At 42.1% G+C, this 24,893-nt stretch overlaps 1 protein-coding gene across 1 annotated transcript in view; it reads left to right on the plus strand.

Moving 5' to 3' along the window:
* The window catches only part of rpl15 (ribosomal protein L15), a 332,935-nt gene that overhangs the window by 12,056 nt on the left and 295,986 nt on the right, over window positions 1–24,893 (plus strand). The window lies entirely within an intron of this gene.

A 24,893-nucleotide genomic window follows, 5' to 3' on the forward strand; every position in this document is an offset into this window, starting at 1 on the left:
TCCCTGTGAGGAACTGCCACTTGATTTAATGGGCCTCATTAAAAGTGCACATCACAGAGATCCAAGCCGCTCTCTGCAGCTTCACACGACAATGGGATAATGGTTCCTCCTCCACGCTGTCAAAGCCTAATCCTAAATATTGAACAGTGCTATTGCTCCCGCAGAACGATTCCAAAATGGGCTGCAGCGTTCTTAAAAGGAAGGATTCACATCATTTGTCTTTTTTGACAAGGGGCAGAGAGGAGCAAGCGAAAGGAATAGATGGCGCCGAGCAGCTCGGTGTTGTTTATTGGGAGAGGTAAATGGAGGAATCGGGAGCTGAATGAAAATAGATCCTGTATCAGGCTGAAATATTGTTTTCATCGCGCGCTTTGCATTTTTAAATAAGCCTCTCCTGACGGGGCGAGATCAAATACATGTTGGCGTCGTTTATTAGGTGGAGATTTGATTAAATGTCACACAGTAAATCCTCACATCTATCAAGAGATGCACATCTGTCCATTTTAATACTCCTACACTTGCACTTTTGTTTTATTCACAAACAAACTTAGGGCACTTTCACAAGCCAACGTTTAGTCTGTTTTAAATTAACTCTCGTAGCGGTTCGTTCGGGCAGTTGTGAAGTATTCGTATTCTGGTGGTGACTAAAACGACTGGTGGCGGTCTCGGCCTTCGTTTAGGCTGCCTGTGCGGGCATTTGTTAAATTTAAACTTTATTACATTCGTCATATACATACAAATACATACATGAAATTTGACGTCTGTATTTAACCCATCTTAAGCATTGTAGGAGCAGCAACTTGGGGTTCAGCATCTCACTCAAGGACACTTTGACATGCAGACAGTAGGAACCGTAGATCGAACTACCAACTTTGTGGTTAAAGGATGACCCGCTCTACCCACGGAGCTACAGCCGGCCATCGTTGAGATGGACACATGTACACGACAGGTTAACATGAGTGGGAGAGGACTGACTTGGACTTCTGCAGAAGTCCGATGTTTACTTGACATCCTTCGTACACGCCACTCAGCACATTTATTCTTTTATCTGGCCCGCTTTAATTTGTGCACTGTGAAACCGAACCAAAAGTATAAATTTCACTCTGATTCGGACTAGACAAATGAACTATTGCTTGTGAAAGTGCCCCTTAGGACACAGTGAAAATAAAACTACATTCCCATATTCCTTGTATTGTATTGTTCTGTATCTCTACGGATCGTTTTGGTGTCTTTTAGCTCATCGTTTTGGTTTTGCAGGCTGCAACTTTACTGTTTTTGTTCAACCTCACTGCTTTTATTAAATTTCCTGCAGCTGTTTTCAGTAAAAAGGCTCCTATAAACCCTCTGTATACTACCTGACCAGCACCATACATCAGACAAACAGAGTTAGCAACCAGCTGGTGAACATAGTGGAGCATTTAGCAGCTAAAGAGACAGATATTTAACTCGGGAGGTGATGAGGGACTGTTGTTCTGTACATTAGTAAATGGCCACCTGTTTTACAACTTCATAACGTGATATAACGGCAGGGTTGTGTTAACGGCATAGAAATAGAATAGGAGTAGAACTGTTTTTTGTGGTCATTTGACTAGTACAAAAGAAAATGGTGATTGCTGTCAGTTGTTATGGTGACAACACACATCAGTGGGGCGGTAAAGTGGTGGTCGGAGCTCGCCAGGAAGAGAGCGGATGCAGCTCCGGAAAAGGTTGGCTGGCTAGTTAGCTAGGTAGCGTTAGCTTGTCCTTCTCAGGAGCCACCAGCCCGCTGTTTAGCACATTTTCTGTAGCAAGTGTAGCATTAAAGCATTTTACTAATTTACTCTGTCTCTGTTTGCTTCATAAAGTACTACTTCACTGCTCCTTTTAGTTGTTACTGTAAAACCTCAACTCAGTGAGTCCGCGACTTTCCATTTGTCGGTTTACTTTATACGGAAGTTAGCTCGCTACAACAGTCGCAGTGGCAACAGTACATAAAAATGGCCGCCACTCTGACCATCCTGCTACGTTGATTTCAATGGGAATGTCCTTTCTACTCCTATTCTATTTCTATGCTTAATAGCGTATTCTGCTGCCCACAATTGGGCAAAAAAACAAACAATTAATGCACCTTTAAGGCAAGCTCATGTAACTTTTGCTGACCCCTGTGTGGCCAAGACTGCAGGACAATGATAAATGCTATAACACAGTGTACCAGTAGTACACAGAAGAGAGGAGTCAAACTGATTCAGTGATGTCAGCAGTTTCTACCTAACATTTGCTAACATTAGCCACTTTGAACTACTGGTCATACCAGACCAAGTCAGCAGCAAAACTCCAGAGTGTATTTGATTGGGCATGGGTTTGTTTTATGTTATGAAAAGTTATAAACTATCTTTATTGTTTTTATCTACATTGATGGCTCAGAGTTCGGTAACAGGTAAAAGGGGAGAAGATGTCTCGAGTGAGACTTGGAAGATGCAACCAACCCAATCTGGATGTATTATGTGATATGGGATACAAAAAAACATAGTATAGATTCACTTTAAAGTGACAGATATCCATTAGATATGGTTTGAAAGTTGGTCCTTTAAAATTCCCTCTATTACAGTATAAGTAAGTTTTTACCCTGTAACCTTCCGTTGACCTTAATTGAAAAGAACTTAGCTCCCACAAGTTTCTTTCATATTCTCATGTAAAAATCTGTGAACAGAGTCCAAAGAAAGACAATTAGGAGAGAGCGTATAGATTCTGTAGGAGAGAGGAAATGAGGAAACACAGCAGCAACAATTACTTAAGAGACACAATTAAGACATGAGCACAGCGAAGACCACTACCACAATGGACGCTTCAGCAGATACCCTTGAAACATTCCTTCACTTCAAACACATAACTTGTGCCTCTCATAGAAAAAAAGCCCTAAGAGAAGAAAGAGATGGTGAGAAAAAAACAAAAACAAATCAGGAAGAAGCTGGAAATGAGTCCAACTCATGCATAACTTCAAACACTCCATCTTCAAAGTTGCATAACATTAAAAAACCAAGCCCACTCTGAGTCCTCTACATCAAAAAGCAGCCAGCATCGAGGGGACACTGTCGAGCCTGCTGAGCCATGCCCTCGCTCTGAGGCACAACATGCACCCACCCTCCTCTTCATCTTCATCCTTTGTCGTCCCGTGCTATTGTCCTTGGGGGTATTTGTTATCGTAGAGGCATACAGCATTATGGGTAAGAGGAGGGCCAGGTGGTTATACACATAATGACTTCCCGCCCCAAGAGCAGGCTGACAGAACGCAGAGACCCTCTGAATTCTTTCCACCAGAGCGCCTTTTAGATCACATACATCTGTTGGTGTGTAAAAGCCTGTAATGAGAATGACGAAGAGTGTAACGCACTGATTCCTGACCTTTTTAGTGTGATGTAACCCCACAGCCCTGGCAAATGAAGTCAGATACCCCTTCATTAACACCTCATGCCTTAAAGTGGCAGTAGGCAGTATATTTTTGGCATCATTAGGCAAAACATAATAACCTTTCAGCATATTGTAATATAAGTGTTCTGAGAGATAACTAGACTTCTGCTCCTCCTCATGGCTCTGTTTTCAGGCCTTAGATAATCTAGCCTGTGACGGTAGACTTTGACCAATCACCGGTCATTTCATTGAGAGAGAGCGTTCCTATTGGCTGTGCTCCAGTCATGTGACCGGAACTTGGCATTCCTTCAAGCCATCTCAACCTGATGTCAACATGGATGCTGGGTCACAAACTTTCTCATTTTACAGCTAAACCGTGAACTACAGGATGATTCTGAAAACATTTGAGGAGAGAAATAGGCATTAACGTAACAGAATATTGATTCATATTTGATCAGCGCTGCCTAGTTTGACCGTTTGGTCGGAGTTCGCGAGTGATTGACAGCCGGCTCTCATAGGCAGCAGCTGGACAGCAGACCTCAGATCAGCTCTTACTGCTTGTTTTCCTCCGGTCTGTGAAATCTTGCAGATGCCGTTAGGAGCACCGGAGGACACAGAGGCACATGATTTTTTTCAGGTTACCTGTTTCATGTACTACTGTCACGATATAGCGACTGTTTTATAAAAATAACTTTTTGTAATCATATTTGCTCCAATCTTGCCTACTTCATCTTTAACTGGATACTATTTACCAATTTTGGTTACATAACAATATTTTTATCAAATTGAATAGTCAGTGTTTAGGTTGGTTTGGTCAAGTTAACAGTCATACTACACACTTGGAGTGGCAGAGGTTGGACATTTCAACCCTTATCCATTACTTTTAGCAAACTATTTCAACTAAATTATTCATCCATTATTAGCTGCGTAATTTAAATTGAACTGCTTGAGTTCTCACTGAGACCAAGAAAGTGGATCACAGTGGCTTCCTGTCTGTCAAAGAATTGATTTCAAAATACTACTGTTGGTTTATATTAGCCATCTCTCACTCACTCATCCATTACTTCTATAGCTTACTGTTTTATTTGAACCGTTTCTCCATTACTTTTAGCTAATTATTTCACTTACCTATCTATTTGCCTATGATTTGAACTGAAACTGTTTCGTACCAGCCCGGTCGCACAGCAGTTCGTGAAATAGTCACAATTAATGTATTGATTTGTGTGCATGCTGTATATACGGTATGTTTACGTATATCAAACATAACCACCCACTGCATATATACAAAGTAACTTAATAATACATAACCTATTCATTATTTATTCCAGCACTATAGTAGGATATTCTTGTTTTGGGTTACATTAACAGTTTGACCTGTATATGGACACTGTATATATGTACATAATAGTGTGTTTATGCTTGTTATATGTTATATAGTTATCAGTCAGCTTTGTTGTCCATGGTTTTATGTCTATTTCTATTTGTTCTTGAGCTGTGTGCAAATAAATTGAGAGTGACTTAAAACCGGAGTCAAAAGACTTACACACACTTGGCCAATGAAGCTGATTCTGATTACTTTCAGCGATCTATGTCAACCATTTATCCATTAGTTTTATCCAACATTTAGACTCCTCTGCTAGCTTGCTGATTAGTTTTCATGCATCCTCAATCGTAACATACAGTACAGTGTTCAGGTGTTACAGTTCGCTCAATACATGGATTTTTTAATCAAATCGTAATTACCTGTTTCTTTTTAATTAGTTGAATCTTTCCAACTACCCCCCTGGCAACTGCAGAAGTACCCTTCACAAAATGCTGGGTCCAACAACCATATCATTAGTGTGGGTTCTGTCACTACTTTAGTAACAGATCTGAGCTTAAAAATGCATTTCTGAGCCACAAAGTTTCTCTGAACAAGAGAAAAAAGAAACGGCGGTTTACAGCTCGGGGGTAGCTATAGGATCAGGTGTGAGGTGCGAACAACTATATTGCAATCAGCAGGAACAAAGTGTGATCAGGTTGTCACTGAGACAAGACAAATGTATAGGAGGCGGCGCGAACAGACAACAGGACCGAGGTGTAAAAAACACATCGGTGTCTTTACATCTTCGCTTGGCTTTTCCCCTTCTTTGTCACTTTCACATGCTCCTGACAAATTCTCCAATATACTGATAAACACATATACAAAATCCCACCCACGCGCTTAAACAGAGAAAGCTCTTCAGAAGCGCACCTTTCCTCCCACATATGTTGACATACGCTCATGAACAAACTGGTAATGTTCCATCAAAGCTTATAGCGCCCATTAAAAACGCGGAGACAAACATGGTAACCATGCTCGTGGTTGACACCCACACACTCTTGAATGGCGTGGCGTGCCTTTCCATCACTACAATTGCCGGTGACAGTCATGTACCCCGCTCAATTACACCTGGCTAATTGTTGAGATGTCACATTACCATAGAGACCCACAAAGACAAGTCACACGCACACATACTACATATACAGTATATATATATATATATATATATACATATATATATATAAACCCGGTCCTGTGCTATTTCTGATAAAACATACATATTGCAGTTTTGCACAAGCATGCTACGCCCTCATGTAATCAGATAATGGATTATTTAAGCATCTGCTCTCACCCTGCCATATAAACCGACGGAGATACAGTAGATTTTCTCTCTTTTTTCCCTCTCAAACAAACACACACACACACACATACTTTGTGCACAGTACACGGCACACACTTTGCCTGAAGGATTTTAATTTGAGATGCAGACTCCAGTGTCATAGTGAATGATATTAAAAGTCGTATCATGAATAAATCAGGAGACAGAGGACTCACCTCAGCAATGTGACAGATAAGCAAAGAGAAGTGGCACACAGGAGGAGACAGAGAGAAAGAGAGAGAGAGAGAGGGAGGGAGAGGGAGAGGAAAAGGTTCAGGACTGACGGAGGAAAAGGCCGATAAATAAGCACACTTGCATTTTAACAATACAGACGGCAGCGCTGGTTTGATGTAGGCCATTAGTTTATGGCGCATCTTAACAAGGCTGTAATTACTTTACTGCTAAATCCACAACGCACCTTCATCTGTCAGCTGATCACTCAACAGTGTGTGTGTTTTTAATGGCTGTTTCCAACACAGGAGACATGTTCATAATGAAAGCCTTCATTTGTAACAAATCACTCAGCCGTTAACATCAGTAGAAATTGACAATTTGTCAATTTGCCGTGTAGTTTTGTGATGGAAGACGGGATGTCGCAGCAGGGGTGTGGTGCATCCGAAATTTCTGAAGGGGGCAAGAATTCATTCAAACCTGTCAACGATTCAAATCAAGAGGGAAGACGGATGATGAAGTGACGGGTTGGTTTAGGTGCTGTAAACAGTTGTTAGTGCTTTGTGTTGCCTCTTGACCTTGTCCAACTCTTAAGCACAATAGGCTAATAAAAGCAGTGGTTATTGTTTTCTATATAGCTTTGCGTTGACTTCATATTCAATTGTGCTTCCTCTAAACAGCTTTGCTAAGATGTCTGATCCAGCCTGGGAAGCAATCACAATACACTTGTATACAACGACCCCAATATTCAGAAAGTCAAAGTCAAATTGGTTACAGTGTTGACGTTATGTCAAAGATGTCTATATGTTGTGTTATAGAGATATCTACTGACATGAGAATGCCCCAACCCAAGACTGTGTATAAGAAATGGACGTTGTCACCGTGACGTCACCCGTTGGTTTGTGGACTGCCGTTTTGAAGCCTCGACTTTGGCATTTCGGTCGTCAACATCTTGGTTTTTGGCAACCAGAAGTGACACGAGAGGGGGGAGCTAAGTACAACCGAGCTGAATACAACTGAATAAGGCATTTCTAGGTGACCAAGAAGGTTATAATTAACTTTCATGAACTGAAAACACACTGTGAAAGGGTTCAAGTTGTAAGACGAAAACACGGACAACTCCCAGACCGGACAATGACGCCCTAAAGCATCCCCTGCTTTATGGTCTATTTGACTCTAAATGGGACCATAATTTACTGAATGAACATCATGCTGTATTGAAGAAGACTTGAAACTAGAGATTGAGATCATAAACTCATGTTTACAATGTTTACTGAGGTAATAAATCAAGTGAGAAGTAGGCTCATTTTCTCATAGACTTCTATACAATCAGACTTCTTTTTAGCAACCAGAGGAGTCGCCCCCTGCTGGCTGTTAGAAAGAATGCATGTTTAAGGCACTTTAGCTTCACTTTACAGACCCGGAGGTTGCTTACTGGCCACAGCCCTTCCTGTCTTGTAATACCACTTGTTCCCAAGCCCCCAGGAAGTGCGGCGTTCGTTGATCCGGACTTTCGTTGTGGTCAAACGGCGATACTGCAACTTCCGTGTCCGTCACTTGATGCATTGGGCCCAAAAATACTTTTTCCCATAGACTTACATTGGGAAAGAGATGTCTGTAACTCAGTGGATCATTTTTTTTTAGGTGAATCAACTTCCCAGTACGAACTCTCTAATATCCCTTATTTAAAAAACTTAGTTTTTAAATTTGTGAAACGCACTAATAGCTGAATCCAGTGTTATTTCCCTTTCTCCGTTCATGTGAGTGAGACCCAGACCGAGGCTGGAGCACAAACTGTGACGATAGTGTGACGTGACGACAGCGTGACGCGACGACAGCGTGACGCGACGACAGCGTGACGACAGCGTGACGACAGCGTGACGTGACGACAGCGTGACGTGACGACAGCGTGACGTGACGACAGCGTGACGTGACGACAGCGTGACGTGACGACAGCGTGACGTGACCACAGCGTGACGTGACGACAGCGCGACCGAGTCATGTGACCGAGCGGACGCTACTATGCCAATCATCTCAGACGCCTCTCCGCCAAGATCCGGGTACTTTTCCAGACGGAAGTCGAGCCATGTAGGCTTCATGCACCAATGAGCAACTCTAGGAATGACCTCCAGCGCTGTATCCAGTTCTTTTAATACATCCATGCGTGTTCCTGGAGAGGCAATAGTGAGTCATTGTAGCGTCCAGTCTGCCCTCCAACAGTCCAACATGAGAGGATGAAGAAGCAGAGCTGCCCCCCGAGGATACGTTGAAGGTACAGGGTCTGTGTACGTTTTTGATAGTTTGTTTATTGGATTAAATCCAAAGTGGCAAGAACAAGAAAATTACTCGGATTTTCATTTTGTCCCATTTCCCCACCAGGAGACTACTTCGCCAGGAGGAGGGCAGGCGGGCGGCGGCTCCGGAAGACGGACCGTCAGTAGGCGGTTAGGTGTAGCAACTCGCATTCAGTTAGTGCAAATCTTAGCGTCGGGGGTTTGATCCCGGAGGACTGCCCCGACTCCCCGCTGCTGTTACACAGGTTAGACCCTGGACGTGCGTGAGACGGACGACTAAGAAACTCTATAAGTTCAAGTCCAGTCACAGACCTGCGATTAACTTGCCATGCAATAGTTGTCAAGTGCAGATATTGTAAAAAGCAAGAATTTGCTATTGAAAGTAAAAATAAAAGATTGTTACTGAATATAATCCAGGTTTTCGCAGAATTGTCCAATATCAATATTCCTGTCTGGTGATACGGTTGGTGTGATAAATCTTTTTCTTGAAGGAGTCGTAGATGCAAAGCACCACTCATACATGGAACTCCTGAGGTCAGATGTATAAATGATGCATGCATACCACTTTCCACACAAACATCTGAGATATTTTTTATGCATAAAGATATTGATTAGTGCAGCTTTAAGTTTGAAAGGGGAATTACATTCGTGCAGCGCTGTTTTTGTTTACAACCAGTTTGGTGGTGGGTCCTTCCTGACCGTGAAAAAAAGTCTACAAACCTGCAACCAAATGATTTTTTTGCTGCATGTCTTTATTTTAGTATCCCTCCATTATGTGTTATTTGAAATGAATTATCCATTTGTTTCCCCCTGAAAAGGTGAGCTGTTGGCGAGTGCTGCCTCGGGGAGTTGCAACCTCAGGAAGAATTTTATTCATGTGGAGTGTCCCGTGATGCTCTGAATATCCCCCCCCGCCCATGAGACCCACCCACCCAGAGCCATTCCTGGGGGTCAGGAGGACAAATGAACAGAGAGGACAGCAGAGTGGGAATCAGCCTGCTGCTGCTGCTGCTTCTATCTGTGGGTGGGAGGCTGTATGTAATCTGCAGCTCTGCCAAGAGGAGGGTCCACCACCTCAACTGGTGTCTGCCGTGTGCATGTGCACATGCGTGCGCATGAATATGCATTTGTGTGTCTGCGCTTGTGGTTACCTCTGAGGGGAGACGGCGGTGCTGTCGGCAGGTTAATCCAGCCCTCAGGCTAAGCATCAAACTTTCAGATCAGAGAATCAATAATTCAGACAGCAGCTTGTCAGGATCTATCACAGAACACAGACTGAGAGGCAGCAAAGGCACAGAGGTGATTTACAGCCTCATACGACTCGCACACATACAAATAAAGGTGGACGCAGACTCACTGCGTAATCGTGCGCCGTTACAACACAAACGCAAAGGAAACATGCGCATACATAAATTCGCTCGCACACACAAAGAGCCACACCTTGACTTCAATCCTCGGAGATATTACGGTATGTGTTTGGGAAAACATTGATTGATGGTCAGAATCACTTTTTGATTTTCCCCAAACCTCAGAATCTAAACTCATCTATGCTGCTGTGCTTAAGATCATCCCTACCACCCTATTAATATGGCCGCGGCACTGTTGTAAATCCCCAGCAAATCAGAGAAACATAGCAACAAACCATGTCTGTTTAGTGTGCGTTGTGGGGGAGTGAGCTGGTAGGGGGTAAGAGAAATTGAGGGATATTTTAGCGCGTGGGTGTATAATGGCTATCAGAGGTGACTTTCAGTGGGATCAACTCAAAACACTCGCGCACAAACACACAAACAAGCTTCTTTTTTTTTTTTTTCTGCGTTCCTCGCACAGTCACAGACACAGAACATTAGCTTATACAGATATCAAATGATCATGCAGCAGCAACTAGCCGGCTCTGTGGGTGTATGTGTGTGTGTGTTTGTATACGTGTGTGTGTGTGTGTGTGTGTCTGCATGAGGCAGTCATGAAGTGAAAGTGCTGACGCTCAGAGACGTTTTCTTGGAGCTGAGTGAACCCCTGCAGGCCTGGTAACCTTGAGTTCCACGCCGTGTGTGAACCAGAGGTTGCCAGTCGACATACAGTAGTGTACGTGTGTGTGTGTGTGTGTATGTGTCTGTGTGTATAAGGTGCAACCAATCACAGCTCCCCTTACACCCACAGGTTGTCACTAGGTTGTAACCTTTTACTAGATCCTATTTTTGTCTTTAGTTTCATTTACTCACTACATATTCTCTCACTGTTCGTCCGCAAAAATCCAGAGAGAAACTTTTTTCTCAAATCTTTGCTTCTTTCTTCTGAATAGTTTTTAGTTTTACCTCTTCAAGGCAAAAAATAGTACTCATTATGCATCAGTCTGAGAAGACAAAAAAATCACTCTTTGTTTGAGCTACTCATAACGTATGGACACATGCAACACGTGATAAGGGGGGGCAGTATTGTGTCGTTTTAAAGGGTCACAACCTCCGGTGTGAAGACATGAAGCCAATGCGGAAGTGCCCAAACCTGCAGTTCATCTAATGGCCACTTGAGGCTAGCTCCAAAAGCGAGTCAATCCCAATTGACCCTCCATGTTAAAATGCCCAACTTACTACAGCAGAAATACACATGTTTACAGCCTGGTATAAAAAACGGTTTTGGTCTCTATAGCTAATTACCCCGTTCATGACAACTGTACGGGGGGTGAATTTTTATATAACTCACCACTTTAAATTATAATAAAGCTCTGAGTGACAGGTGGGTGCCATCTCAGGTCACTAACTGCTAAGCTGTCTGCTCTGCTGCATCTTTATTGAATAGACGGAAGTTGGGCTGCGTCGTCACTGCCAAGATGGCGTCAGCCGGAGCCGCCCACTTTGAGCTTCACAAGGGCTCTTCAGAAACCTATGGGCGACGTAACGGAGACTACGTCCATATTTTCTGCAGTCTATGGTCACACACTTTTTGGAACACTGTCCTAAAGATAGTCAATTTGAACATCAGGTAACGTGCTGCAGTAAAGGAAAGTGCTGTTTTTAGTAAAGCTGGAAATAATCAATCATTAAAAGTGGAGTCTCAAGGGGTTAGGGCCTTATAAACAGCAATTTATAATACATAGCATTTCTTTTTCTTTTTTAGTCCACCATTATTATGGGAAAAGACAATACCCAATTTCATCATAACGTTTTATTGCTAGTTTTATATACCGTAAATGTAAATAAATGCAGGAAATGCACACCTGCCCACATACTTTTGAGTATTATAAAAAAATAAATATAAAAAGGCTTCTGGTTGTCCTTATAAGTAGCTAGCGCCGTGTTGTACAAGTCCGGGTATTCAGACACCAGCGTTATCAGCTCCTCCATCGCTCTTCTTTTCCTCTTCTGCCTCCTTCTATTTCCGCGATGCCTGTCCCTGTGAGCGTTCACATGGGCTGCAACCACTTCCCTACGGCCATGATGAGGTGCAGAAGTCTAGTTTTCTCTCAGAACACTTGAATTACAATATGCTGAAAGGTTATGCCCAATGATGCCAAAAATATACTGCCTACTGCCACTTTAAGGGTAGGAACCTCTTGTTGCTTTGATTCAATTCAGAATCTCGATTCCAAATAGCTTCAATAAACAGAAAAGAGGGCACTATTTTCTGGCTCTTACTCCAGTGCACTGGATTTTTAGTCCACTGAATTATTATGTGAAGCTTAACAAAGGTCACTGTCTGACCAAACAAATGAAGTAGAGCAAAGTGTGTGGGAGTAAGAACACCCGCTCTTCACAGGGAAACCCGGCGTTATCCACAATACTGGATGCAGATCTTTTAAAATTGTAGAGTTTCTCCACGTGATCAGATGGCTGGACGTTTTGTAAAGTGGTGCAGAGTGTGTTGTTTGATGTTGTGTGTTGGTGCTTCACTTTGCTAATGTTAGTCTCGGGTGATGTCGTACAACAACTTAAACTTTGCCTTGCAATGTTTATTAAGTCATAAAAATCTAAAATAGGCCCAAATTCTTGGCTTTATTAAAAATGAACTCTAGATAACTGTGTGGATACAGTACTCTGTCCGGGTGCTGCACTGTGCCCTACTGTATGTAGTTTTAGCCTTTTCTGTTCGGTCAACATAGCAACGTGAAACCACAACATTATTATACAAAGTACAAAAATTGTGGAAGAAAAGAATCACAATTCTTATGTGACTCAATTCCCCCCCCATTCCTAATGGGCTCCTTAGTAATTCTTAAAGAGGTACTATACAGATTTCCAACCAGCTTTGTATCATTATAGTGTGGGTTGTATAGGTAAATGAACAATGTTGAACTTCCCTCCATGTTGCCAGCATCCACAGGCCCCATCTCATTTATCAGCAAAAGTGCCGGATGACGCGTTTTGCCGGCTCTAGGACTGTTTGCTCGAACTGCAGATTGTACGCATTTTTTTGTACTGGAAGACCCTGGCAGAAGAGAAATGATCCGGTAGATATATAAGAAAGCGATTTTAATATTAGGATCCCGAAAAGAAACTGGCAAAACAATCAAAGCCAGCGGGGAAAAAACAGATGTCTTAGCTCAGAGTAAGTGCAAGGGCAACAAGTGTCACCGTAAAACAGTTAGTGTAGTGTTAGTAAGCGCAACGTTAGGTTTTATCACTGTAGTATCATTCTATATCTACTCAGTGGAGGCAACAAGCCCAGTGCATTCTGGTTGTGGAGCGGAGGGGAATACCACAGCCCTTTTTCTCTGTTTTCTCTGGTCACGTAGCACCGAGTTCAAAAATAATTGCACCTTTCTACTGCAGCTTAGTTTTATGAAAAGATCAACTTATAGAAATACTTATTTCCCGGAAATCTTAATGCCTGTAGCATTAAGATTTCACAGTGTTATTTTCCTAGTCGACAACAGATGCAAGAAAAGACAAGAATGCTGGCAGACACATCGTCACAAAGAGGCCTCCACATCCATAAAGGGAAAAGTAAAGTCCTCAAGGTCAACACAACCAGCGAAGACTCAGTGACCTTGGAGGGAACAGCACTTGACGAAGTAGAAATCTGCAGATGTCAGAGCCAGAATAGGCAAGGCGAGGGCTTCATTCATACAACTTAAGGACATCTGGAGCTCCAAAGAAATCAGCTGGATGGACAAAGCTCAGAATCTTCAACTCTAACATCAAACTAATACTCCTCTATGTTTCAGAGACGTGGAGGACAACCAAGACCACAATAACAAAAGTACAAACATTTATGAACAACTGCCTGAGGCGGATCTTAAACATCCACTGGCCAGATCTCATCAGCGACAATGATCTCTGGCAGAGAACAGGTGAAAAACCTGTTGAAGAAGAGATCAGGAGAAGGAGATAGGGATGGATGGATTGGCCACACACTCTGGAAACCGAGTACCAGCATCACCTTAGATGGAAGGCAAAAGAAGGAGAGGCCTATGGAAGTTTTTATTGGACTTTATTAGTTGCAACCCACAGAAGAAATTCCACAAATGTGTACCATGATCTGCAAATATTTCACTATCCACAAACATGTATTTTTGTATTTGTGTTGTGTAAAGTCACATCCACAAAAATAAAGAGCGATTTTCAAATACGCAGAACTTACTCTGTAAATACGTATTTTAAGATTTACATGTAAAGTGATATCTACACATTTGTGCATGTATTTCTACACGTGGAATGCTATTTGCATATTTGCAGATCGCTTCCTGTGCAAACCTCAAAATAAGTATTTACAGAGTAAGTTCTGCGTATTTGCAAATCGCCCTTTATTTTTGTGGATGTGACTTTACACAACACAAATACAAAAATACATGTTTGTGGATAGTGAAATATTTGCAGATCATGGTACACATTTGTGGAATGTCTTCTGTGGGTTACAACTAATAAAGTCTAATAAAAACTTCCATAGAGGCCGGCCCAAGAACACTTGACGCAGGGACCTTGACACGGACATCAAACAGAGCGGGCTGACATGGAAACAACTGGAGAGGAAAAGCCAAGGACAGAAGACTCTGGCGGACTGTGGTCAACGGCCTATGCTCCATAAAGGAGCGATAGGCTTTGAATGAATGAATGAACAGTGTTATTTTAGACATCAGCGGGCTTCCAACTTTGTGTTTGTCCCTTTGCTGTTTCAACATGACAATGCCCCCGTCATGTTTTTTTCCCATTTTGGCATGGAAGAACTTGACTTGCCTACACCAGCATTGGGACTGAATGGGCATAAATCCCTGGTAAGCCAGGTAACAACACCTGGTGGAAACCCTGAAAGAGTGGAGGCTGTTATAGCAACAGTACAGTTTTGTTAACACATATTTAACCATCATAAAAGGTGTAAAGTTTAGATTCCCAAACAGTTTGTTTGGATATCCACATTCTTTTGGCTATATGGTGTAGTATCGCCATATTTTATTGTAATTTCTTTTTTTGTTTGAAGAACTTCAACGTGTCCCCCCAGTTTTGATAGCTAACCTGTCTGGACTCATGAGGAAGAGAGTCAGAGAGACAAAGTGAGCGGAGGAGAGAGAGAGAGAGAGAGAGAGTCTGACCTCAAGAGGAGAGGCAGATAAAGAGATAAAAGGATAAAGAGGGATGAGAGACGAGATGGAGGATGCAAGAGAGGAAAGGGAAGGAACAGCCTGCTTGCTTCCTGTGTTCATCTATATTTCACAGCACTTTCAATTAGTAGCAGTGTGTCTGCAGTGAGATAAAGAGAGAGAGAGGTTTGCTCCAGGTCATTGTGGCCTGGTAATGGCCTCTCTCTCTCTCTCTTTAAAGGTGTTTGCAAACATAAAGTCTGTTTGCTTTGGCCTGAAGCAGGGCAGGAGCTCTTGGTTTGTTACATATACATATTTCACAGGTTATTATTACAAAAAACTTCAAGCACACTGTAATTTATCAAGAGGAGCCACATGGAAGAAGTCTTTACGTTTGCTGGTTGGAGAAAATGGAAGAAGGACCTTTTTTTCTGGAGGGGGAAACTCAAGCTATAACTTTTTCAAGCAGCCTGGTGCAATAGGAGGTCAAGTTCAAAGTACAAACAAACACAAATCTCTGGATTTGATATTGAGACATGGTAGAAATTCATTTTGAATAACTTTGAGAACTGTTTTGAGCTGATAGTGACCTGATAGAGGGAGAAGTTCTTGACAAATGTGGACACTTACTTTCATTTTTCAAGTTTTTCAAAGTTGAGCACATTGTTGACATTCAGACAGTGTTTAGCTGGGAATATATCTGTTTTTAAAGTTTTGGGAAATACACTCAATCGCTGCAAGCACGGATTAAGAATGCAGACGCATATCCACGTTTGTTTGTTAGGAGCTAGTAACGTAACGTAACTTACAAACCCTTTGCCACAATCCAAATTCCCACGGTCATCTGACTCATTGTCGTCATCAGGATGCACACACAGACAGCAAACCAATCAGAATATTTTTCTTCTTTGCAAATAAAGTAACTATGCAATCATTGGTTCATATTTCAACACACAATTTATTTGATTTGATATAAAAAAACAAAGAAGGTATACCTATCATGTCTATTATAAAACTGGCCCTATAGTTTAACATAAAAACTGGAAGTAGGAGGGAAAGAGCTAAATTAAAAAATATGCCTTTAACTTCAGCTAACTAACAAACATGTTTCTCTCGTTTATTTATGTCCTCAAACAATAATATAGGCCTTTCACACAGAATGCGGCAACGACACCAATGCCCACCAAACTGCGCTCCATGTGAAAGCCCCATAATTTAGTGACACTGAGCCCAATAAATATTTTGTTTAATTTAATTTAATTTAATTTAACTTAATTTAATCGGATCATATCGTATACCCACGTGCAGATTAGGGCCAAATCAATCGTCGGCCGACACCAGAATATCTTTCTTGAGAACGTCAGAGGAGGTGTTACTGTATTGTTGATGTTAAAGACCTCATTATTAAAAGCAGCGATCAGCTCTATTAGAGTAGTAGCTCCTCAAAATGTTGCTGCCGCTCTTACTTCACTGGTCCCACCAATGACGGCATGAACAACCAATGCGCCACTTCAGACATCATGTGCATGCAAACACTGCCTTAAAATGTGATTTAGTTAATTGTTTGAAGCCACTTTCTGGGCAGCACAAGAAGCTGTAAACACAACATTGACATATTATCCAGCCCGATCTCACCAAATGGCGTCTAAATTTGTAAGTCAATTTGCTTGCCATAAACTTTGGCAAGCTTTGTTGCTTTTGGCGTGTCATGTGTACGCCATGTAGTCTGTACTGACTGCAGTGCAAACACATGTTCGTGTCCCAAAGTGTTGTTGAGATATTTTGAAGTTACGTTAGTGATGTTTGTGACATGTTTTCCGTATGTATTTTACTTAGTTACCATGCTGTTTTTCCTAAACCTGACTAAACGGTTTTGTTGCCTAAACATAACCGCGACAGTTTCATGGTAATGGCGTGGCATTAAATGACACGTGAAAAGCCGTTTCACAATGTAAAGCCTGTGGCGTGTAAATGACATGCAAAAAATGTGTTATCATGACACATTATATGGCTTCCCAAGAGATTGGGTTGTATTATTACTTACAATTGTATTAGCAAGGAGCTGCACAAAGCAAAGAGCAAACACAGAGCAACATTTGAATTTGACAGCAGAGTCGGTTGATAATTCTCAGTGGGTTCATTCTCATTTGATCCATTGATATCAAAATATTGATTAGAGCAGCTTTAAAAACAAGTATACAATCCCTTTAAAAAAAAGTGTGTGCTGAGATATTATCCAGTGCTCCCTATAGGTGGTCAGATCGGTCACACCAAGCACATTCAAACCTCCATCTGACCAAGGCCTGTGACCGATGTGTGTGATTACTGTGTGCTTATGGCTAGTTGAACCCCTCCAGAGTCAGAAACAACTAAATACAGAGGAGGCCGTCAGCCAGATGACAGGTTGGTTGTCAGAGCAGATCAGAGGTAGTGAGGCAGTACTGATGCTACTTCCTCTGACCCGTCTGAGGCTGCAGCTATACTGGGTCTGAGTCCTCAGACGAGTACCACTGAGAGAGTCAGCAGGGCTTCACTGTAACCACTCACTACAGTGACACAACTCACAGTCAGAGGAATCCACAGAGGAAAAAAGTCATCACTGAAATAAACTTGTGTTGTTGTTTTACAACTCTGAGGTGACCTCAAGGCGAAGAACGTCAAGATGAAACATTTACTCCTGTGGAGATGGTTCCCTTGGAGAGAACAAACCAACCAACCCAAAGACCAGAAAACAGTTTGAGATGGACTGCATGCTGGATGTTGTTTCAATTAAGAGAGCTGGTTGGATGAAAGGCTTTAGTTTTACAATGAATCTCGGGCCAGTTAATTTGTGCTTCTTCAGTTCATCCTCAGCAAGTAATGTTTCATCCAACCTTCCCTCCTCCGCTTTCCTCTGGCTTTGAGTTATATTTAGAACTTTTTTACTTTTCAGAATAAAATCTGCAAATCTCTGTTTTTAATGGGCTTATTATAAAACAGGTTGCCGCGATACAAAAATCTGTGTGAACACCTTGCAGGGCAAACACTTTTTAGTTTAACCACTGTTTTCTACTAACTTAGGGACTCATAATTGTCAGCTCATCCATGTTTTTCTCTTTGTTGTTGTTCACCCTTAACAAAAGTATTTTCTGAGCTGTCAGTGAGCCCTATTTACTGTAAACTGTGGCGGTCAGTGTACTCTTGCTGCTGAATATATCACAACTCCTCGATGCATAATGACATAAAATGTATGTCTCCTTTTTTTAAAAGAAACTAGGTAAATGCTGAAAGCAATAATCATATTTAAGATGAGAGATATGCTGCCTTCAAATGAAACTTGTGAATTTTTGTTCTGCATATGGGAAGTGAAGTATACTGTATGCCTGGTATAGAAGTAGCTGCACTCATGAGAACAGTGCTGCTAGATGGCTGACAACCAACATATAAGTCATATTACTCCTTCTTATTCTTTTTTTAAACCAGTCTACAGCAATGTTATCAGCTCTGTGAGGCTGTAATGCTCATTGTAAAGAAAGTATTGGACAAATTAGGACTTTAACCCAATGATGGAGCTATGAAAGGTCAGGGGATCATTAAGATTCATTCTGTGGGGATCATGAATATCCACACCAAATGTCATATCAGTCCATCCAACAGTTGTCAAGATATTTCACTAAAAAAAAAAAAAAAGTGTCAACTATAGACTGTATATAAGAAGTGGACGTACTCACCGTGACGTCACTCGTGGGTTTGTGGACAATGATATTGAAGCCTCAAGTTCCGCATTTTGTCCATCGCCATCTTGTTTTTTTTTGCAACCAGAAGTGACACAAGAGGGTCGAGGTAAGCAAAACTGAACGCTGAATAAGACATTTTTAGCCAACCAAAAATGTTACAAGTCAAAATGTTGTTGTTGAAAGGCTAAATGCCAACAAACATGGATTGAAGCAGAATATTTTGTTAGACAATTAACTTTCATTGTCTTTCATAATTACAATTAACTTTCATGAACTGAAAACACATAGTGAAAGGGTTCAAGTTCTAAGACGAAAACACGGACAACTCCCAGACCAATGCTGTCGTAGCGACCTGTCAATCACAAGGTAGCCACACCCTAAAGCATCCCCTGCTTTATGGTCTATTTGACTCTAAATGGGACCATAATTTACTAAATGAACATCATGCTGTATTGAAGAAGACTTGAAACTAGTGACTGAGACCATAAACTCATGTTTACAATGTTTACTGAGGTAATAAATCAAGTGAGAAGTAGGCCCATTTTCTCATAGACTTCTATACAATCAGACTTCTTTATGCAACCAGAGGAGTCGCCCCCTGCTGGCTATTAGGAAGAACCGGAGGTTGCCGCCTGGTCACCACCAACTCCTGTGAAAAAATACATCTGTCTCTTTAGCTGTTAAATACTCCACTATATTCAGAAGCTAGTCTCTAACTGTGTCTGCTGTTTGGAGCTGAGTAATGTACAGTAGGTCTATAAGAGCTTTTCGCTACAAGCGGCCTCTTTAACATGACATATTGGTGCATTTTATTTTTCCCTTTTCTTTAGAATAAGTAGAAGTGAGTAGCATGAACAGAAACACAACAGAAAAGAGAGCCTCCAACACTTCCTCAACAGCAAAGCTCATACTGACTGACAGATGATCTCTGGGAAATACAGTGAAAAAACTCCTCAACAGGCACTTAGCACCAACGATGAAGACAAACTAAAAAAAAAAAAAGGAGAATCACAGGGTTCTTTTCAGGCTCATAATTCACAGTGTGTGTGACACTGTGTGTGTGTGTGTTAAGTAAACTGAGGTTTGCATGAGACATAACTCGAAACATATCACGGAAATGCTGTAATGAACGCTGATTCTTCTCCATCCCGCAACGATTAAAAGTGGATGTGTGAGGAAACCTGCAGTATGAAAGTGAGCCTGAGAGGCAGGAGGAGTGTTAGATTGGATGGCAGGTATATTGCATCTATCAGAGGAATCATCTCCCCCTAAAACACTGTCCGCCTCCAGACTCAGCTCTCTTCTTTTTTTTTGTAAGGGGGGGCAATTCTCTGCAATTCCCGAGGTGTCAGCCGGCGCTATCATATCACAGTGTTGCCATCCAGCTCCGGCTAGCTTTAAACAGAGGGAGTGATGTTGAGCCAGGCGATAGACATCTCATTACACTTTCATATGCTGCTAACCGCCGCGGGTTGGCCGGCTGGTCAAAGAGAGCAGCTTCATTGATTCAGACGGCTGCTCTGTTCTGCGCGCCCAGAGGCAGGTGCTTCACTCCTTTCCCCACGTTAATTAATTTCCTGACGTGTCACTCCTCCTCGTCGTTCCCCAGCAGTAACGTCTTCAGCTCTGTGTCCCGTGGCTCTACTTTTATCAAACGGCGAGATGTTTGACATCAAAACGGTCAGCCCCCAGTGCTGAAGGGGGAGCAAAAGCCTGAACCGTTCGTCCTGCATGGCCGGGGTTTGACCCAGCCTGGCGTCAGCCGAGCTCTCAGCCAGAGTACACATGACAGTGTCTCTCTGTCCCAACCCCAACACTGGAGTCATTCTTTCCCCCGCCGCTCTGGTCCCCGCAGCAGGCCGAGCGGCATATGGCTGACATACATCGCCCGGGGGTTATGCCTGGGGGCTGGCGTCCCTTTCTCTGTAGGGCCTCGGCTCCCTGGAGAAGCAGGTGGTGCCAGATAACATCTGCTGAATGCAGCAGGAGTGGTCTCTCCTCACATGCACCCCTTAATTCCCCCTTCTCCCCAGTCCAACCAGTACACTAAGTACTCCAGTGGTTTCCAGGCGTATGCCAAGGAGGCCCCGATGAGTTCTCCGAGGTCTTTCTCAATATGCATTCTTGTTCGTGTACGTCTTCAGTCATGTCTAATGTTTGTACTGGTGCCATTAATGAGCTCATGGTCACAGTTTCATGTGAATGTCCCTCTGTTGTTGTATTCATGACTTCACACAGTGATGTGTTTAAAAATGGCAGAACCCATAGTTGTGTTTGTCATCTGCTCTTGTTCCTTTATTAAATGCTCAAAACATAAAATCATTCACTATTTTTAGCTACACAATGGTTCTATGTACGATAAATCTTTGGTCCATACGGAAACATTTCAACAACGATTGGCTGCCAATACATTTTGTACAGACATTCATGTTCCACAGATGATGTATCCTACCAGCTTTGGTGACCCCCTGACTTTTCCTCTAGCGACGCTAGGAGGTTGACACCAGGCGGCAAGTGAAGCCAATGCTGAAGTGCCTTAAACTTGCATTCTTTCTATTATACAGCAGGGGGCGACTCCTCTGGTTGCAAAAAGAAGTCTGATTGTATAGAAGTCTATGAGAAAATGAGCCACCTTCTCATTTGATGTTTTACCTCAGTAAACATTGTAAACACAAGTTTATGGTCTCAATCACTAGTTCACATCTTCTTCAATACAGCATGATGTTCATTTAGTAAATTATGTTCCCATTTAGAGTCAAATAGACCATAAAGCAGGGGATGCTTTAGGGCGGGGCTACCTTGTGATTGACAGGTCGCTACCACGGTGTTGTCCGGTCTGGGAGTTGTCCGTGTAAGTTAATTGTAATTATGAAAGACAACCAAAGTTAATTTTCGAAGAAAATATTCTGCGTCGATCCATGTTTGTTGGCATTTAGCCTTTCAACAACAATATTTTCATTGCAATCAAAAAAGTTTGTTCTCCTGCATTGCCACGGCGCACACGAAGGGAAGCACCTGTATTAACAAGGTGGGTAATAAAGGAGAAGGTGCAAGTCGGAGATTGTGTCACAAATGTCTGTTACTGCACTGAGAAGACTTTGTTGACTGAAGCATGTAATAAACCTTTTTTAATATTGACAAAATTCACAAAAAACTGCTGCCACGGTTCAGGCTCAGGTTGGGTTTGGACAGAAACTATGTGGGTTCATGGAGCTTTACTTTGTATACAATCAATTTATATCATCTGCTTGTTGTACTTGAGGATGGTTGCTGGTGTGAGTGGGAACAATGACCCAGCATGTAGGCGTTTTCCAGAAAAACTAAGTAACAGGTAATCTGAAAAAAATCATATGCCTCTGTGTCCTCTGGTGCTCCTAACGGCATCTGCAAGATTCCACAGACCGGAGGAAAACAAGCAATAAGAGCTGATCTGAGGTCTGCTGTCCATCTGCTGTCTATGAGAGCCGGCTGTCAATCACTCGTGAACTCCAACCAAACGGTCAAACTATGGGCAGCGCTGATCAAATATGAATCAATATTCTGTTACGTTAATGCCTATTTCTCTCCTCAAATGTTTTCAGAATCATCTTGTCGTGCACGGTTTAGCTGTTAAATGAGAAAGTTTGTGACGCCGCCGCCATTGTGAAATCTGGTGAAGGAACGCCAAGTTGACCGGAGCACAGCCAATAGGAACGCTCTCTCAATGAAATGACCTGTGATTGGTCAAAGTCTCCCGTCACGGGTTAGATTTTCTAAAGCCTGAAAACAGAGCTATGAGGAGGTGCAGAAGTCTAGTTGTCTCTCAGAACACTTGAATTACAATATGCTGAAAGGTTATCATAGAATTTTTGCCCAATGATGCCAAAAATATTCTGCCTACTGCCACTTTAAGATTCACTGCAGAAAATTAATGGGAAAAAAATACTTCCGATACACAAAACCCTGGCCTCCCTCCATTTCCATGGAGAGTGACGAACAGACCAACCAGTTTGTTGTCTTCCAAGACCTTTTATACCCGGTCACCTACTGTCTGTGGCCAATCAGGGAGGATCTCTGGAATCAGTGCTACTTTAACCAGGTGGCATCAATCTCCCCTAATTTGGAGGGCATAAATGCCTGAAATATAGATATTGTGTGTGTGAGGTAGAGAAACAAATAAACAAAAATAGCTTCCATTACACTTCTTTAGTCGTCTTTATTATGATGCAGTAATTCCTCTCAGCACAATTTCCTCCGGTTGTATTCGCTGCTCCCAGATTTCGACAAACATCATTTTGAACAGGACTCTGGGACCTGTCTTTTTAAAATGCATCGCCATTACCTGTAACCACAGGTGTCACCACCATTAAATCAGTTAGTAAAAAGAGAGCAGAGCTTTAAGAAGACATTCTATGTAGGAGATAAAATGGATTTGCACTCGTATATATACTCGGATCACAAAGATCTGAGGTTTATAATCACTTTAAAGTTGGATCATGAGCGAAACCACCATCAACATCTGAGCTGTGATGTGTAGTGCGCGAGAGGTGATGATGTCACTCTTGTTTGCCCGGTTTGATCTTCTCTCCTCTCCGCTAACACTCCTCTCTCGCAGCTTTTTCCATCATCTGATATGGTGTTTTCATTGATCTGTTTTCTCTCCTGCTTGTTTTGGCATCTCAACATGGAGTCAACAAGAAAAAGTCCCAGGGGCAGCAGAGGAACGGCTAGAAGTCGGAGCGCAAGGGTTTGGTGTGTGTTACAGACCAAGAAATGATATGCATGCAATCAACCAGCATGCAGTTTCACACCAGCAGTTACAATAAAGCAATAAAGACAACAGGCAACAGGACGGTGGAGATGTGGTTTTCAGATTGGTTCAACATACAGTAATGTGTCGACATTTTTATGGGTTCAATATTTTTATACATGCACTTTTGATTGTTCAATTAAAGGTTTGGTTGAATGCTTTATAAATGCAGTATCCATAGCAGCGGTGGCAGGATTATTTACTTAAAGGGGACATATCATCATATCACACTTTTTCAGTGCTTGTTCTCATACATTTGGGCATCTGGAGTGCCTACGAACCCACAAACTGTGGAATAAGACAACCCAGTCAGTTTTTTGTGGGCTGTCTAGATCAGAAAACATGTGATTCAACAAGCCATTCAGATTTGGCTCCCCTTCTTATGTCACATGCAGGTTCATTAGAATATATATCGCCCAGAGCTTGAGAACTACCTTTGCAAAGGTGCACCATATTTTTCTCACCAACCAATCAGAGCAGACTGGCCTTTTTCAGGAGGGAGTCTTAAAGAGACAGGCGCTAAAACGGAGCGTTTCAGACAGAGGATGAATACAGGTATGTTCAGACAGACAGGATGAGAAAAATAACATGTTTTTTGAACATTAAAGCATGTAAACATGTTCTAGTAGAAACCCAAAATACAAGTATGAACCTGGAAATGAGAATGATATGTTCCAAAAGCATTGCCACATACTCACTACTCAGAATGGTCTTTTTCAGAGGTTTATTTTATTATACATGATATTATTGGATTATAGTTATTGCTGTGTAAGTGTAAGTAGCTTTTTTTATTATAGATGATTGAGCTGAGGCAACTTTTGAAAACATTTGAACATTTTTATGGGCATTTTGATCTATAACAGTGATGCCAGCATGCTCTCATTCCCAGGGCGTCAAATACCAAGACTTTGTTCCGCCGCACACGGCACCCTATTACGCCGGAATAAAATGCACCGGGCGTTCAATTAACAACAATTGTAAACCCATCTGATAATATCCGTCAATAAACACTCCGAGAAAGTGTGCCGGGAGTGTGGTGACGTAGTTTGAAGAACAAAAAGACACACAGGGCGGGAGCGGGAATAGTGGTGGATGGGTCCAACAAACACAAGGCTTTCATCTAGGAGACCGCTGTTCGTGTCCCTTGCGCGTTAAGTTTAACTTTCATGTTAAAATCATCTGTTGGTTCGTGTCCCGTGTTTCACAATGTTCAGTTTCATTTTCACCGTACAAACATAGTAGTTTTAAGCCCAACCATGTAGTTCTGTCTTAAACCTAACTCTAGTGGTTTTGATGCCAAAAACGTGACGCCATGGGGTGAGACAAAGTGGTGGTGTGTGCCGAGTT

Source organism: Sebastes fasciatus, chromosome 17, assembly GCF_043250625.1.
Source record: "Sebastes fasciatus isolate fSebFas1 chromosome 17, fSebFas1.pri, whole genome shotgun sequence".
In the NCBI taxonomy this organism is placed as follows: Eukaryota; Metazoa; Chordata; class Actinopteri; order Perciformes; family Sebastidae; genus Sebastes; species Sebastes fasciatus.